General features: G+C 36.8%; 1 pseudogene; it reads left to right on the forward strand.

Annotated features, from left to right (window-relative positions):
* Window positions 1–14,832: 14,832 nt before the first annotated feature.
* On the forward strand, window positions 14,833–14,949 carry LOC145240451 (5S ribosomal RNA; annotated as a pseudogene).
* The last annotated feature ends 1,236 nt before the right edge of the window (window positions 14,950–16,185 follow it).

The following is a 16,185-nucleotide window of genomic DNA, read 5'->3' on the forward strand; positions in this document are numbered from 1 at the left end:
GTTCGTTATCTAACGTTTAAATTTTTTAATAATAATAGTCAATTTTCCTAAATCGGCTATCAGCAACGCAATCCGGCGTCGCCCGGCATGATCTAACATTTCTTCCGTACTGGTGGAATAGGGATTCACTACATGTAATTGCTTTCAACTATGCTCGTATTGGTGCAATAGTTTTCTTTGAAAGAAAATACATTATTTGTCATGGACATATTAGCATATTTTCGGCTAATGAAAATGATTCCCGCTCTTTTAAAACAATAAAGTTAACTATCATTATAAAATTGAAAGATGTAATAAAAACACAGAATCAAAGTTCTGGGTGGGGAAATGACGTCTTTCGACTAGCTCTTTGTAGCGCTTACCGCAACAAAAACAACAACAACAACACCCAGGTTCCAATCAAGTAACACGGTGTGAAGTTTGAAGAAGGGCGCTGTAGAGTTCTCAAAGCTGAAGGAGACAATTCTAGTACAAAATATCAATGAGCGAAATATGTTACCTCTTGGTTATCTTCCCACGAGGTTTAAGCATCCCATATCCACCACGATCTGAACTTGCACGTTTCCACTGACTATTTCTTCAAATACATCTATCTATATCATATGATTAGATTCAGCCAATCCACTATTTAATTTCATATTGTGGGGACCAATGAAATTAGGGTTACGTCTTACTAATCCCGCCTAAATAACTTCTTTTTTTTACCGAAACCGTGTAAACTGTACAAGGCATAATCACGTTGAAACACAGATTCTCGTTAGATCACCGAAGTTAAGCAACGTTGAGCCTGGTCAATACCAGATGGGTGACCATTTGGGAATATCAGGCCTTAAATTCCGTCGATACATCCCGGCAAGAGCTGCAAAAACTTTCAGAGGAAGCCGGTTTACCTCGCACTCGCTGTTCGACTTCAGTGGGTAAGTAACCTTTTGTTCTTGTCAATCATATATGACCACGTCTTATATGATTATAAGGAAAATCATTTAAGACCACGTGCTGTCCTACTTAGCAATTCAACCAACGCCGACACAAACGTTATTTTCGTTATGTTTTTCATCTTCTCATTCACATTGGCGAGTGCCGAGGAGGGACGTACGGGTTCACAAGTATAAAAAAAAAAAAAACTAGACACAAACTCACACACATTTTGCAAATATCAGTTGCACTCTAGGTGTACGTGAGAGAGAGAGAGAGAGAGAGAGAGAGAGAGAAAGAGAGAGAGAGATACCATCGAACCCTTTATATGCTAAGGTCCACAACTACGTTCTGTCGAGGTACTCTCACGGGTCCTTCAGATTGTGGCCCAATTTGAATAAATACCGTCGCCTTCTTTTTTGGAGGTGTTATTGTCTTGCAGCTTAAGGAGAGTGTCGTACTACGTCCCTGCGTCGATATTTGAGACACTTTGATTTAATGCAAAGCTGGGAAAATACCGTGGTGTTCTCTGGAGCCTGAGTTAGAATTGCAGTGCTCTCTACCTCTCTCAATAACAAAAGTGGATGTCTTCAGTTATCACCGTGGTACTATGGTCGACCTGCGGCCGTTAAGGGGGGGGGGGGTAGGAAAATAATTAAAGTAGGAAGTAGATTTATCGATATACAGTGGACAGGAATTTGTTCTTAACATAGACAAATAGAGGTAAGGCTAAATTTAAATTCAGATGTGACGAATGCTGCTAGCAATATGACTGATAGAGATAATGAGTTTTATGACACTAGAGAGTGTCATCGAGTGTGGCAGCCGATGAGCTTTGACAACAATAGAAATGATTTACGGACGACAAGGGTCAGTTTACGATTGACCGTCGACAGTGTGTCAGATATTTTACGACAAAAAGAGTTGAGAATTGAGTTGGACGTTTGAGCAGTTGGACTTTGACGACAGTTGGAGACAGCTCGTGGCTTGGGCCAAGTCGGAAAGGCTTTTGGAGATCGAGATGAATTGAAGGCAACAGGCGGGCTGTCAATTGGGGTAGCACGTGGTGTCACATAAATGAATTCGACCTGACAAAATCGAAAACAAAAAATGTTAGTGTCGAGTGCCAGTTTCGATCATTATAACCGTAGAGAAAAATATTGATAGCAGAAAATTTTTTTTTAAAAAAAGAGAGAGAGATACCACAGACTTCTGTATAAAAGAAGTGGAATACCTAAAAACAGAAAGAAAGATCTAACACAAGAGACTACAAGCAAACGATAAAAGGGAAAGAAAAATATAAACTAAAAAATATTTCAAGTGATGTCATGGAGAGAAAATATAAATAGAAAATAAGACCCTTCGTAACCTTGCATAAAAAAGTGGAAAAAAGCGATCAAATGAAAAAGAAAGTCAAAAGAAGAAAGAAAAAGAAGAAAGAAAAAGAAGAAAGAAAAAGAAGAAAGAACAAGAAGAAAGAAAAAGAAGAAAGAAAAACGCGAACAGAAAAAAAGTGCTGAGTGGAGGACTTTTTTTTTTCTTTTTTTAAAACTTTCCACAGAAAAATATCGGCTGGGTTGAAACAATTTTTTTTTTTTTAAATATTTTGATTAAATATTTTTCTTGTTTTATATCGAAACTATTATCCACCATCTTATGTAACTTTAGAACGCCATTTTATACACATTCAATCGTTATAATGAAATACTACATTAGGAGAAACATCATCACGATCACCTACATCTTTAGAGGAAGTAGTGGGAGTGGGTCATAGAAATCTAAATAGACAAAAAATAATTTGATATTTTTTTAAATGTCATTAAAGTTTTTTGACAATTTTTCTTTTCTGAATGTTTCAAATTGATGCTAGGTTAAAGAAAAAAGAAGAAGAAAAAAAGGTCAATGAAATTAAATTCGTTTACTTGGAGTTTTATGGAAAATACATTAAATGAAGACCGACAGAAGTAATGCCGTTTTGTACATGTTATCTTTGTGATTTTTTCTTTCATTATGGGATTATTTTTGTCTCGATTGGAACGGCTTCCCAACAAGCGGAGATGAGAGCCGAGACCTGACGCTACATATCGGCGCGGAGACTACCAAGGCGTCAGGCATTGGAGGAGGAGGAGGACTGTGGTGTTTTATCATAGAACGGAAGACAGAGAAAAACCTCTTTACTAGGCTTTACCGAACTAATTTCACAGCAAATAGTAAACGTAAGAGCAAATAGTACAGAGCAGGTAGCAGCAGTAAACGCAAAAGCTGTTAGTAACGAAATGTTGAAGAAGGAAAAAACTCAGCCCTTTTAAAAAGGAAAAGGAACGTGTGCAAAATCACGTGCCATAGGAACTTTTACTTTAACGGAAATATAACAAGGACTCTAGAAGTAGAACAGTTCGCCATTTCGTTGCTTTCCGTAGTTGTGACGAACTCGTTCGTGACCTCTTCGCTTCCTGGTTAAAAAGATCTGCTAGGAGCATGGCAGCTTTTCTGAGAGATTGTAATTAAACAGTAGTACAAACCTAGCCGTGTACAACGTGTCGTCCGTTTCAGAAAAGGGATAAAGAAAACTGGCCGCTCTTGCTATTTATGGACTGGTGATCTCATGGCGTAACGAGAGTTGGGGGGAAATATGCAAATGAGATGCAGTCGGTTTTTCAAATAAAAAAAAACTCTGTGTCAGAGAGAGAGAGAGAGGAGGGGTCTATTTGGCAGAAGTAAGTTCTGGCAGATGTGCGCTGAGGTTTGATACCGAAAATTGCGAGAACATAACTGTTGGGAATTCTTTCTTTGGACTTTACTTTCTAATAATATTTAACTGCAAAGATATCGGCGATTTGAGGAATCTCCTGAGATCTTCGTCTGTTTTGGGAACGAAGATTTGTTTTGCACTACGTGCTGGAGGATGGGGGTGGTAGGTAGAAAAGAATGTAAATCATGGTGATTTGACAGGGCTCACGATTTTGACGGAGAACGGGACATGAGTTCTTGTAGGATGCGGGAAAAGAAGCATCCGGGAATTCGGATATTAGATAGGGGTGTGACAGTCGAACCCTGTGGATGGGGATTGTGTCCTCTACCTGGCTAGTAGCAGATAGAGAATGACTGAGTACAATGTCTTTGGAGATAAGAATTGGGGATGTATGGCATGCAACGGGAACGTAGAAAAATACGTAGCATGCTGAATGAAAGTTTGACTTCTGGAAAATCTACAGCAGTGTAGTAAATAATGGGCAATCAACAATTCCCCTACTAACCAACAATCACGAGGTTGTTTGCTCAGCAACCGACAAGGCTAATATGCTTGCCAGCCAGTTTGAATCGAACTCTACACTGGACCCTTCCAACCACCCCCTGCCTGACTTTCCTTTGCGGACAGACGCCACACTAGACGATCTAAAAATCACCCCTGCTCAGGTACACGCTATCATAAAAAGCCTTGACACTTCCAAAGCATGTGGACCTGATCTCATCCCAGCTGTGCTATTAAAAAGTGCTCAGCCGAAGTAGCTCCAGTTCTCTCCAAACTCTACAACAAATGCCTTAATGAATCATGCTTTCCGGGCTGTTGGAAAACTGCTTCTGTGGTACCAGTATTCAAGAATTCTGGCGAAAGAACTGATCCATCAAATTATCGCCCCATTAGCCTCCTCCACTTTTCGCCAAAATATTTGAGACCATAATTAACCATGCTCTAGTCCGGCACCTTACAGATGCTAAACTTCTGACTGACAAACAATATGGATTTAGACAAGCCCGTTCCATAGCTGACATCCTCACTGTAATCTCTGAACGTATATACCATTCACTGGACAAAGCGGGGGAGGGCAGAGCGATAGCTCTAGATATATCTAAGGCTTTTGACAGGGTATGGCACAAGGGTCTCCTCAGGAAAATTAAATCATACGGTATCACTGGTAGAATACTTAACATAATTAAATCCTTCTTAGGTAAGAGAAAAATCCAGGTTGTCCTCGACGGTCGTACATCTAAACAGTGTGATATAAATGCGGGAGTGCCTCAGGGGTCTATCCTTGGACCTCTATTGTTCCCAATATTTATTAATGACCTCCCCGACAAAACTGCCTCTGAGATGGGTATATATGCTGATAACACCAGACTCTATAACAAGCATGACAGGAAAACAAATGAACACATATCTAAAGAAATGGCAAAAACACTAGAGGATGACCTCCAATCTTTAGTGGAATGGGGACATAAATGGGTGATCACATCCAATGCTGCCAAGACTAAACTGGTTTCCTTCAATAATTACAAGAAACCTTCTCTGCCACCAATAGCAATGGCCAGTGACTCCCTGTCTGAGAGTACATCTTTCAAACTGCTTGGCCTAACGTTCAATAGAGACATGAGTTGGAACAATTATATTGAAAACATTGCCAGGGCCGCTGCGAAAAAGTTAGGCTCTCTCTACCGTGCTAGAAAACTACTGACACCTGAAAGTATCCTGTACCTCTATAAGGCCACCATTCGCCCATGTATGGAGTATTGTTGTCACATTTGGGCTGGTGCATCTGCTGCTAGTCTCTCGCTCCTAGAACAAGGTTCAAAAGAGAGTTGCCAATCTGATAGGCCCTGAACTGGCATCTAAGCTTCAGCCTCTGTCCCATCGACGAAACGTTGCATCCCTCTGCCTGTTCTACAAGTATTTTAATGGCGAATGCTCTGACGAACTGCAGACACATGTGGCCCCACGACGTAGACACCCTCGACAAACCCGACAGGCAGCTAAATCCCACCCCCACACAGTAGAGATCCCTAGATGTAAAAGATCTTTCTACTCCAGTAGTTTCTTCCCCAGAACTGCTAGACTCTGGAATTCCATTCCAGGTCCCTGCTTCCCTAACTGTACTGACATGCAGAAGTTCAAGTGTAACGTGAACCGGCATCTTGCTGCCCAAATCCCAACATAGTGCTCCAGTAGTTGCTGCCCCTGATAGTAGCCTCCTACACCAAAGTGACAATGTGCCTTGTTTGGGGTGAAAATGTAATAAAAAAAAAAAGTTTAATGTTTGGAGACTAGTGTGTTAGGTGACTGGTGTGGAATAAGGTTGACTCGATTGGTGATTGTGCTGGGGTAAATCAGGAAATTTAGGATTTTAATGTTGTTTCAGTAGAACCCCGGATACGGCATTAAAAATTAGTACCAAAATACAGTACAGTATATAATACACATGTATATAATCAAATAACATTATAAATAACACCGGAAGGCGAGGAAAATACCGTAGCCAGGGTCCGGTAAAACATCGTATTTCACATTGTAACCTTAAAAATCGTATCCTAGGGCCACCAATCCCGGGGTTCTACTGTACTTATTATTATTATTATTATTATTATTATTATTATTATTATTATTATTATTATTGTCATCGTCGTCGTCGTCACCACCACCACCATATTATTATTATTATTATTATTATTATTATTATTATTATTATTATTATTATTATTATTAATAATAATAATAATAATAATAATAATAATAATAATAAAAAGAGACTTGTTTGATTAAAAGCAAATTTTTTTTGTTGTAAAAAGATTGCTTAAATATTTCATTTTTATAAAGTTGTTGCTGTGAAGACTACTTCATTTTTTTTCTATGCAAAATTGTACGAGGACTTTTTATCGATTGTCACAAAAAAAAACTTGAGAAAGACAATCGGAAAGCAAAAGGATGTATAATTGTTAAGTCTTGTGGTTATATTTTTAAGGGTGTGGGTTTTATTGTATTGGTTTATATGGTCCTTTTAGTTTGTTGTTAAAAGACATAAACAATAGAGGTGTTATATTTTTTGTGTAAATGGTATTTGATGAGATAGTTGATAGTTGATGAGAACTTTTTTGTTGTTGTTAAAAAATGGCTGAATGCCTGAGAGGTTTGAGGGTATGAATGAGGTCCCTTGAATAGGAGGTGAAAAAAATCTTCTGATATTTTAAGGTGGAGAGGAGAAAAGAAAAATGGCTGATGTCCACGTATAGGGGTTGGGCAAAATAAAAGAAACACCTTAAAAATGAACAAAATTTATTTTAATATGGTATAGGTCCACATTGTGCGGCAATTACAGCCTGAATTAACCGAGGTGTTGATTCATACAAATTGTGACTTGTTTCCAAAGGGATTTCATCCCATTCTTCGGCTAAAACATCGTCCAGTTCTTTTAGAGAAGATGGCGGCGGAAATCGATTTCTTACTCCAAAATCTCCAAAATCGACCATAAATGTTCAATAATGTTGAGATCTGGGGATTGTGGTGGCCAAATCTGATGCTCAACTTTATTGGAATGCTTTTCGTGTCAATCTTTAATAATTCTAGCTGTATGGATTGGGGCATTATCATCTGGAAATATGGCGTTCCCTTCCGGAAACAGTTATTGAACCATAGGATGGACAAAATTCCTAAATAGTCTCGACTGTTAATTCTTCCATGAAGAGTAATTATTGGTCCAACGGATTTCCAAGAAATACCATACCAAATCATACTAGAACCCCCTCCATGCTTTACGGTTGGAAGAAGGTACTTTGGATAAAATGCTTCTTTCGGCTGTCTCCAAACGTAGACTCGGTCGGTGGTCGGAAATAAGGAAAACGATGATTCGTCAGAGAAGATTACATTTTTCCACCGCTCGATGGACCAATTTTGGAGGTTTTTACACCACTCTAATCACTTTGAAACATTTGTCTTTAAGAGCAGAGGTGTTCTAATTGCAGCTCTCCGTAAAATCCAAATTTGTGCGGCTCTCCACGAACAGTTTTATGGAAACTGGGTCCTGTAAATGTTTATTGAGCTCTACAGTGATTTTAGGAGCCGTGGTCTTGCGATCTTCTCTAACAATCCGCTTCAGAGTCCGACTGGCTCTTTTAGACAGCATCATCTTTCGATCAGACTTGTGTTTTTCTGAGAACGTTTTTCCTTCTCTTTTAAAAGTAGTCATTACTTTTGAGACAGTGCTTCTTGAAACGCTAAATATTCATGCAGTTTCTGTTACACTAGCACCTACTGTACGAGCTCCAACAATGTAGCCTCTTTGGAAGTCCGTAAGGTTTGCCATTTTTTATAGGAAAAGCTTTTGATATCTTTAAATATCTATAAAAAGAAATTTATTTTAATTAAACATGTCATATGAAATAATTAATAAACAAAAAAGTATCAAAATATGTCAAGATTTGATTGTTTAAAACACGTTCAAAGATTGGTGCAAAAAATGTTAGATGTTTCTCTTATTTTGTCCAACGCCTTTATATTAGAATGTGTTTGAAAGTCCTTCTTTTAAGGGTGGTTAAAATTTATCATGTTATGTTTATTTCATCTACCTCTATGGAGAGACAACAATGATTTTCCTTCTCTGGTATGAGAAACATGTACTAGTCGGCAGAAGTCTGCCGGAAAAAGAATTGATTTGCTGTTTTATAGAGTATACTCTTTTGATGACGAAAGAATTAGATGCACATTTGTGATTCCGGTTTGGAAAATATTCGGCCGAGTTTTGCTTTGTCGTTCTTGTTTCGGTGGACTGTCATATCTCTGTTGTTTCATAATCTCCATATATAATTTTTTGATTGCAGAAATTCCCCTCTGGACCAAGTTATTGTCGGTTTGCAATAACAGATGCCAGATACAAATTTATTATGTTTAAACTATTATCCAGCATCTTATGTAATTTTAGAATGCCGTTTTATACACATTTATTCGTTATAATAAAATCCTACATTACATCATAGGAGAAACATCATCACGATCGCCAACATTTCTATAGGAAGTAGTTACTACTTTTCCCTCTAAATCTAAAGTCCTCATACTGCCACCAGTCAACACCGGGAACTAATAAATACATGATACATATACCGCCTTGTCCACCTTCGTAACTGGATCATAAACTTATACACAAACCATTACCTTTCCTTTTCCAGTTAAAAAATAATAATTTCTCCCTAGCATTTCCGGCAATTCTCATTGGCTGCGAGTTAAAACTTTGCTTAATCGGGAATACACATCTTAAATAAACGAAGACGCTGGAACTTAACAAACATGGCTGCTCTCTCTCTCTCTCTCTCTCTCTCTCTCTCTCTCTCTTACTCTCTCTCTCTCTCCAACCTACAATCATTTTAACTTAAAACAAACCAATTGTTTTCCCCGTACTTCCTAAATATAATACTTTGTTTATTATATTAATGTTTATTATATTTCTTTTCCTGCAGAAACAAAAAAAAGCATGTAAAAACTTGGAGGATTTACAGACCAGCGAGCAAGAGACTATGGAAGCAAATATACGCGGATATATATATATATATATATATATATATATATATATATATATATATATATATATATATATATATATATTGCGAGAGGGGGAGAGAGGTTTGCGACGTCTCATCGTAACCGTGTTAAACTTTTGAACTCATTTTATTTAGTTAAGCAAGTTACACGTAGATATACATATATAGAGAGAGAATGGGCGACAGAAAGAGATAGAGAGATAAAGAGAAACTTAGAGGGAGAGAGAAAGAGAGATAGTAGCGTCGACATCGTAGCTATGCTTAACTTTTGAACTCATTTTATTTGGTTAAGCAAGTTACAAGGAGATAGACAAATAGAGAGAGAGGGGGAGGAACAGAGAGAAATAGAGAGAGAGAGGAGTGCCGTCATCATCGTAGCTGTGCTAAACTTTTGAACTCATTTTATTTGGTTAAGCAATCATGCATGAAGATAGATACAGAGAAAGAAAAAACAGAGAGGGAGGGAAGGATAGACAGAGATAGAGAGAGGACGGAGGAGGGCCGTCGTCATCGTTGTAGCCGTGCTAAACTTTTGTACTCATTTTATTTGGGTCGCAAAGTCAATCACGCCTCCCGATACGTTTTAAAGGCGTTATTTCGAAGGCCAGTAACGTCATAACTTCACCAAGGCAACTAAAGTGTATCCTTTTTCGTCACTTCCTTTTTCTCTTAGCGTTACACGTTCGAGCCTAGTTATTCCGGGTAATTTTTTTGCGCTTGAAAGGGTACCCGAAGCTATTTTCATTTTTTTAGGAGGTTGCTTAATTTTTTTTAAAAAAACTTTCTGATGGCTCGCGCGGGTAATAACTAATATTAAATATTTTGTTTTTATTTTTAAACGCAAATATGTCACAAAGTAAAATACAATTGTAATTTGCTTTTATGTATATATATTGAAAAATATTGTGTGTACTTTAAATATTTATAACTAATGTTAAATGTTTTGTTTTAGTTTTGGTTTTTAAATAGGTCACAACGCAAAATACAATTGTAATTTGCTTTTATGTGTATATATTGAAAAATATTGTGTGTACTTTAAATACTTTAAAATAAATTTAAATTCAAATAAGTCACAAACGTAATTAACTTGCTGTAAACAATAGTCCTTTTAAAAATAAATAAAAATTTTGTTTCTGTCGTCTAAAATTAAAATTTAGAAAGGTTTACATTGTTTTCAATTGTAAACTGTTCTATTTATATTGTTTATAATATAAAGAAAATTCTGTATATATTGTTTACAATAAATCAAGATTGTTTATTATTCCAAGAAAACGTTCAGTTTATAGTGCTTCCTTTTTTCTTTTTTTTTAATACTGTTTACATGTTTACATGGTAACGTACAGGTGACTTCAGGAATTTAGTTCATTCTAAGTTATAGAGGGTTTGAGAGTATTTTGTCATCTACATTCTCTTGCCAACATACCATACCCTGAATCATACTCTGCCCGCCAGATTAGTATGCACGGGTTGATCGACGTTGCAACCACAAATTTTTGTTGTTCGTTCATAGTATTTGCGCGTGGGAATCCTGACAATGATTATCAAAGTAACATTTCGGGAAAATTTCTTGACAACCACACCTCTACTCACAAAATGGGGGGTCTAATCCGAAAACTGTTCTTAACATAGGGAGGTTAGGGGTGTCTATTCCGAAAGTCGTTCTTAACATGAAGAAGTTTGCGGTTTAGCTACAATAACAATAACAATAACAATAACCACAACAACAACAACAACAACGACAACAGTCGTACTTTAATTTTTTACGCGGGGGATGGGGGTATGCTACCACCGAGCAACGGCGGTTAACTGGTCCTGCTAGTTATGTAATATAAATGTATGAAATATGTATAATTAATGTAAATATAGCTGTATGACTATTGCTTTTATAATTTATGCAATAAATGGCAAGTTTGGTATAAGAGATATATAATACTATGGTCGACCTGCGGCAGTTAAGGAAGGAAGTAGGAAAACAAATAAAGTAGGAAATAGATTCATCAATATACAATGGACAGGGATTTGTTCTTAACATAGAGAAAGAGGTAAGGCTAGATTTAAATTCGGATGTGACGTATGGTGCTAACAAAAGAACTAAACAATAGATAGAAATATTTAGTTTTATGACGCTAGGGAGTGTCATCGAATGCGAGAGCCGATGAGTTTTTAACAACAATAGAAATGATTATAACAACAACAGAAACAGCTTACGATCGACCGACAACAGTGTGAGTCATACTTTTTACGACAATGAGAGTTGAGAACTGAGTTGGACGCTTGAGTAGTTGTCTTTGACGACAGTTGGAGACAGATTGTGGCTTGGGCCAAGTCGGGAAGGCTTTGGGAGATCAAGATGAATTGAGGTCAACAGACGAACTCAGCATTGGCAGGACGTATATGTGAACCTTAGCATGTACGTCATACACGCCCAGAGTCCAACCGACAAGTATGTGAAGCATCGAAATTGTGTTTTCCTTTTTTCCAGTGTTCATTTTATTTTTATACTTGTGAACCCGTTTGCTCCGCTCGATAGCCATCAGTGTGAGAGACTATGACATGGTCATAAGAAAAGACAATGGAGAACAAAGCTACGACATGCAATGTTTGGGGTCATCGACTGTCGAGCGGGGTAGCACATGGTGTCACATATGTAATAGTCACTTACTATTGATTTCTGGATGGCATCAGGGTTACAGTGAATCATATCTGTATTAATACAAGCTGTTTCATCACTGCAATCACTGAAGATGTGTTCCATTGTTTACATGAGATTTCTACACGAGTAGTTGCTTATTGTTGCTGATCTTACTGTGTGGAGGTTGCTGGCTGTCCTTGCAACCTTCACTCTTATTCTGTTCAAGATTACCTAGTCCTTCCTTGGGAGATCCGTTCCCTGTGGAAGATGTTCTCCGGGTCATTGAATAGTTTCATTCAACAAGTAGTCATTCCGTTTTCTTTTAATGAAATGTGGGAAGAATTAATTAGAAAGATACAATCCATTATCTTATATGTAGAACAGATTGAGATTTTTCCCTATTTCTTTGATCGGTATAACCTTCTTTTCAAAACAATTATACAGATTTACTTCGTGAGAAATTTAGACCAATTCGTTCAACTTGTCATCTTTCTTCCGACATTCGTAACAAAGAAAATAAGTTTGCACCCATGAGGGAGGTATGAGACATATTCATCAGGTGCTATGATCGATTTTATGTCCCATATGAGAACTTCACATTTGACGATCAGTTATTCAGTTTTAAGTGTCGGCGCCTATTTTGGGTGTATATCCCCAATAAGCCAGCCAAGTATGAAATCAATTTTGTCTTAATTAATGACAGAAAATCTTAGGTAAGCAGTAGGTTGAGTTGGCCATTACTACACCAAAAAATTGACGAGGCTCTACTATAGTTCAAATGTAACCACGGACAACTCGTTCAGTTCTATTTACCTGATATATAACGGTTCTGAATAACCACCGAATGACCCTTGTTTACTTATCATTTGCTTCAATGTAGTCAAATCTGAGACAGCGAATGGGGAATTTGAATAACCACTCGATATAAAGAACATCCACTACCCAAGCTCCACATTTATCCAGTGATAATGTGTCCGTCATTTTTCTGACCACTGAGGACTACGATACTCAGCAGTGATCTTATTTCTTTTGGTTCAGTATGTTCATAAATTTTCGTCTGTCGTCTACACTTCGAGACAAGTACATCAATTTTCTGGTTAGTCCGCTAAACGAGAATGTTGACAATCCCATCATTGAGGAACGAATACTTCTACAGATGACACAGACTCCCTTGCCTCCCCTGAACTGGAGCCGGGGATTAAGTTCTGGATTATGATCCTACTTGGTAGCCTAACGCTTGCTGGGAACTGTAGCCTGCAACTACACCTGAAATGACTTTCACAGCTATGTGTGCTAGAAAAAACAGTTAACCATATTCCTCAATTTTCAGTGAATAATTTTCCTGTTTTTAAACAATAAGCTCAGTTATAGACTTGCTATTGTTTTCTTCTTTTGGCTTGAAATGACCTCTGTTTTCCAGTGGGGTTGACTTGAGAGACCAGGGCTCAACGGATTGCACACTATCAAAACATGGAGGAGTGGTCCGATTGGATCCTCTCATCAACCAGAATCCTTGTCGAAGAAGCAGCACAGTCCCTGCGACCAAACGAGACCCAGAGCGGACAAATCTGATGACGTCACTCGCTGGGCGCCGTTTGGAGAGAAAGGACAAGAGGAATAACCAGAAACGTCCTTTTGGCTTTTTGATTTTTACTCATTTAATCTCGAAGACTTGAACCCGTCAATCACTTCTTTTTAACAAAGGATCGTAAATGCGCATATTTACAATATTTCAAAAGGTTAAACATTGACTTTTTCGTTGTTTTTTTTTATTTTTTTATTTATTTATTTTTTTTTTTTTTGCTAGGGATATTTTGGAGTCAATTTAATTATCGATACCTGCAGTTTCATGGAAACTCCAGAAATCTACCTTACATTTTTTTATAAATGCGTCCCTTCAAGCTACGGAAACGCAAGAGACAAATTTCTTCCAAGCTAAGATTTCCAGTGGAAAACTCTAGATCAGTAGTTCTCAACCTGTAGGTCGCGAAATTTGGAGTCGCGAAACCAATGCTATGGGCTCGCCAATTGATTTTGAAGTGAATGTGAATATTATATTTAAAAAAAATAACATTGATAAACTGCAACTACAAGAATTTGGGGCAAAAAGTTCCCCAAAATTTCTAGTAATATCAGAAACCGCAATAAAAAAAAAATTAATTGTTGTTCCTAATAACTTACTTATTTAATGCAGCATTCGCCCAAGTTGACGTGTGTGATATCGACAACAGAACTCAGGATAAAATTGCTACAAAGCTGCAATATCAGTCGTCTCATTTATGTCAGTTCATGGACATACTTTACATAACGGGGGAAATTGTGTGTTCGAATAATCTTGAAGTTATTTGCAACAATAAATTGTTGTAGTAACTTTGAAATTTTTTATGAATAAATTTAAAATTAATCATGAATTTACGGAATGTAGTTCTTTCACGAATAAATAATCTATAATTCAATAATTGTAATATACGACAGCGTTTTTAAAATGAATAAATGTATATTTTAAGGAATGGGAGTCGCTTCCTAATTGTTTCTTCTAAAATGAGTCGCCATATTTGAAAAGTCGGGAAGAGCTGCTCTAGATATAACGAAACTGTTGTTTCTGTTTACGGTCATCTGTTTAAGGTCAATCCTTTTGTTATTGTTCGCTGTAAATATTATTCTAACATTATTTTGCTAGACTATATACCAAACTGTTATTGTTTTAAATATTTTCTTTTCGTCACAATCACCTTAATATAAATATTTTAACTACTGTTAAAATATTTAACCCATCGCAAATACACAATCTTTTATATATATATATATATATATATATATATATACATATATATATATATATATATATATATATAAGATTGTGTATATATATATATATATATATATATAAAAGATTATGTGTATATATATATATATATAAAAGATTGTGTATATATATATATATATATATATATACACACACACACACACACACACACACACACACACACGGCATAATCACGTTGACACACCGGTTCTCGTCAGACCACCGAAGTTAAGCAACGTTGAGCCTGGCTAATACCAGATGGGTGACCATTTGGGAATTCTAGGTGCTGTATGTGCTCTCCGCTTATCTCGGCATTGTTTCCAGTCGTCTTGTACCTCAACTTGCCACTGGTATGCAACAATGTTGACTCAGGAGAGGCGTGGTTAGAGGTTGCGCAAGTCTTGCCATACAAATTTCACGCGCACGCACCCTTACAGTGGGTATCCATAGTCTGTCAAGACTGATGGAAGCCTTCATATATATATATATATATATATATATATACTAGCATGGGTGCCCGACGTTGCCCAGGTGTTTGAAGGTGCATGCTGAGCAAAAAAACGATCAATTTTTTTAACTTTGACCCCTATTATGACCTCTTAACATTTATTGTTTTGGGCTCAAATCAAGTTATTAAGCTAGATCCATGTCCAATGAACCTATATCTAAAATTTTAAGTGTTAAGACCCCAAATTGTCGGAAAGTTTGGTAGAGTTGTCAAAGGTCAAATCGTTGAACTTTTACCCCTTAACAGCCAAATTTCTGGCCGAAAACCGATCACATAGATTTTCCCAAATCTCAGTACACTGTATATCAAATTTCGAGTCTGTAGACTAAAAATTGACAAAGTTATTGCGTAGGGAAACGTACACACACAGACTCGTTCACTTATATATATATATATATATATATATATATATATATATATATATATATATATATATATATATATATATATATATATAAGTGAAATTGTCTGTCTGTGTGTGTATCTGTGTGTGTACATTTCCGGAACAAACTACTCTGTCAATTTTCAGTCTACAGACTCGAGATTTGACATAAGGGGTACTGAAATTTGGAAAAATATTTTAATCGGTTTTCGGCCAGAAATTTGGCTGTCAAGTTCAATGATTTGACCTTTGAAAACTCTACCAAACTCTTCTGCCAGTTTGGGGTCTAGGTTACTTGGACATGAATCAAACTTTTTAATTTGATTTGAGCCTAAAACAATAAATATTTAGGGGTCAAAATTGAGGTAAAAGTTTTTTAAAAAATTACCTCAGTGGTCTCTACCAAATTACTCAGCCAATTTTCGCATAAGGTGTATTCAGACATAGAGCAAGCTTTTTAATAGATTTTTGGCCAAAAATTTGGCTGCCAAGGGGTCAAAATTCAAAAGATTTAATCTTTGCGGTCTCTAGCTAACTATTAAGCCAATTGTGTGTATAAACATCTAAAATTTTACATAAAGGGTATTCAGACATGGGAAATTTTAGCTGCCAAGGGGTTAAAGTTGAAAGAGTTGACCTTT

The sequence above is a fragment of the Euprymna scolopes genome, chromosome 19, assembly GCF_053919585.1.
Source record: "Euprymna scolopes isolate OS-2025 chromosome 19, ASM5391958v1, whole genome shotgun sequence".
Taxonomy (NCBI): domain Eukaryota; kingdom Metazoa; phylum Mollusca; class Cephalopoda; order Sepiida; family Sepiolidae; genus Euprymna; species Euprymna scolopes.